We start from the raw sequence: 3,245 nt of genomic DNA on the forward strand, positions 1-3,245 counted from the left end.
GAGCTGAGTATGAAAACTTGACTCCCCATTTTTGGCAACAATCCAGCAGAGCTTTCTTTCCTGGGAAGCGGCCAGCCACATAACCAATAAGGCTATGTCCCCAAGCCTTTTCCAGGGGTTGCAAATCAGTTTCTTCCAACAACATTTCATCATCAGAGGGTGGAGGAGAAAACTTCATTCCAAAACCTTTGGAAGGGTTTCTGTTATCTTTGAATAGAATGACCCAAGGAGTGGGAGCCTTATTGTCGTCTAGCTGCGGTGATGACTTAGAGCCATAGGAGTGAGATGAATCATCATCAGTGGTTGAATCATTGTCCCCTAAGGTGCAAGAAACCTTTGGGGAAGATTCAGATTTAGCACTGCATTCCGACAAATTATCAAACACTTGGTGTGCGACATCATCAGTTTTTGCAAAACTTGTCCCTGCCTTTTTTACTAGTACCTTGCCTACAAGATTATCCTGTGAAGCAGTATAAGCATTCTGATTTGCTTGAACAACATCCAAGCACCAACCAGACCAGAAGTAGCAGATGTTTGGGATTTACCTGAACCTGAGGTAGTACCCTTCACCATAATTTGCTTTGCAACTGAGTGCGATTGACGACCCTTGTTCTTCCCCATCAGGAGCAGTTCAAGCTAACTATTGTAAGTAGTAACGAACTACTTCAAAGCCCAAGATGAGAAAAAGCGATAGGGCACGCAATTGGAAAAAATAAGGAAAAAACTTTGGAGACCGAGGCAGTCAAAACTCCCAAGGATCGAAGAAGGAACCCCAGCATCTGTAGAGAGCAAAGACCCACTCCATCGGTGGCCAAACCACTGGGCAACATCCAAGGACGGAATCTATGCCTTTCTGCCTCACTGCTGGCTTGGGATTCATGTTTTTTTTTTTCTTGAAGCTTTTTTTCTCACTTTTTTTACATGTCATCTTTTTCGTATCCTTGATTCAACGTAAAGAGGTTTTCCCCTTGTGCAAGATTATCTATTCGTATTTATTTCATTGTTTAAAAGGGACTTCATTGCTATTGTTGTATTAATAAAATAGAAATAGTAATGTTATTTTTATAATAATTATTACACTTTTTTCTCTTTGTTTTCCTATGATGTTATTTATCTTATTATATTGTTTTTCTTTCCTTCTTATTATCTCTCTTTATTTAAAAATCATTGTAAACATTTGTTGTAAAAATAGTACTTGTATTATTCAAACCGAAATGCTTAGATGCAAATTAAACTGACATGCTTTCTACTGTTTTCGTCCGATTCTTTTTTGCGTTCACAATGAGTATTATTACACATGATTAGTTTGTGATAAGATTTGAATATTCTAAGGAATAAGGAAATACTATAAGAATATAGTTTAATTTAGCTACATTATTAGTCTAAATTTTTTAGATAGCTATCAACTAATATTTAGACAATTGTCTAATATTTTATAAGGTAATTATTACAAAATTAACCTTTATTATTTATTATTCTGGTGATTGCATTTCACAAAAATCTATAACATTTCTAACTACTAAGTCTTTTTATTTTTCGCTTTAACTATAGTTAATTGTTTACTACAACTTCCTCTCTAAAACTCACTTTATCATTATTTTTACTAAAATACATAATACTAGAGGCTATGCTATATTAGGCCATCATGTCAAAAACCCAACCAAAAACTTATAGATGGAGATATGGAGTCATTGGTACTCAGTAGTAACCAATTGCTAGTGATCCACACATTTTATGTTTGTTTTATGGTTTTAAAATTGTACAGATTAAGAGCTAATTTTTATAAAACTACATTATTATGATCACCATACCAAGTTAGAGAACGTAGATCTAAATGTGATATCTAACACATTTTAGTGGCTCTCCACAAACCTAGCTTATCACTAATGCTTTGTTTGAATTGATGGTAGAAAATGGAACAGAAATGAGATAGAGTGGGAAGGTAAGTTATTCTATTGTTTAGATTTTATAAACTAAAATGAAACACATTTAAAAAGGATGGAATGAGATCCATTCCACTCCACTATTTATAGTCATTTTTCTTCCCCTAAATTTGGAAAGAATGTGGTGGAGCCAAAAAAAAACTTTATATTATTTATTCTTACTATCTTTGCTCAAACACTACGTAGCTTTGGATTGATAGGCTCTGTCCTTCACCATTAAAATGGATACACTCTCAGCTATGTGTGACGGTGCACTAACAAAACCTATTATCTTTAGCAGAAAACTACACGCATATGTTTTATACACACATATGTCCATGTATCGCTTGTCTTCAAAGAATAATAGTGCACGAAACATACTTTCAGTATATAAATCAAGTATGTCTACAGAAAAATAAAGATAATTTTTTTCTACGAAAGGAGATTAGAGCTAGGCAAATATATCAAGTAACTTGCTTGCTATCCATAAGGGTATGTATATTCATGAGATAAATGATGGAACACCTTAATTTGGCAATATGGGAGGGGCAAGATTTTGGCAATCGATGACTATTCGTGTATTTCCTTAGAAGCAGTAAATAATTTTTTTTTTAAAAAAAATCTTACAAAATATTTTAAAAGTAAGTGTAATATGAGAATTAAAGTTATAACTCATTTTGTTTCTTTTAAAAAAAACAATGAAATAAAATATTTGTTCTATTTCATAATAAAATATCTAAATAATTGAATGGCATCCTTATTCCATTTCATTTCAATTCATTTTGGTCTATTATATTCTACTCTTTTTTTTATCACCAATTCAAACAACCTAAATATAGTTGTTCAAGGAGCATATGGTTAGGCTCAGTCTGTTGAAGCCACTCATTGGGCTAAAGAGCCATTCGCAACATGAAGTTCTAGAATATTAAGTGGTTTAAATAATGTATCATGCAATGGTGGATATATATCCAGAAAATTATGGACAATTTTTCGCCAAGAGAAAAACCCTCCTACTAAATCCATATCCCGAAAATTTAGTGTTTAATGTGAGGGGTTTCTTAAGCATATTGACAGTTCCTGATCGAGTATAGCAAAATATTTATTAGGAGAAATTATACCCATTTTTGGATATTTGTCTCAAAATCGATTTTCAGTGTTCACCTTGTATATGACACTAAAATTTAGGACTATTGTTAAAATGAAAGATAGCAATGATTCACATAAAGTAACATATTCAATGTTGTAAGAGCAAGAGTAATGTCTTGTTCATGAACATACATTCACACTTATAGAGTACTAACATGAAATTGGGTTTATGTACAT

This window comes from Glycine max, chromosome 9 (assembly GCF_000004515.6).
Source record: "Glycine max cultivar Williams 82 chromosome 9, Glycine_max_v4.0, whole genome shotgun sequence".
NCBI lineage: Eukaryota > Viridiplantae > Streptophyta > Magnoliopsida > Fabales > Fabaceae > Glycine > Glycine max.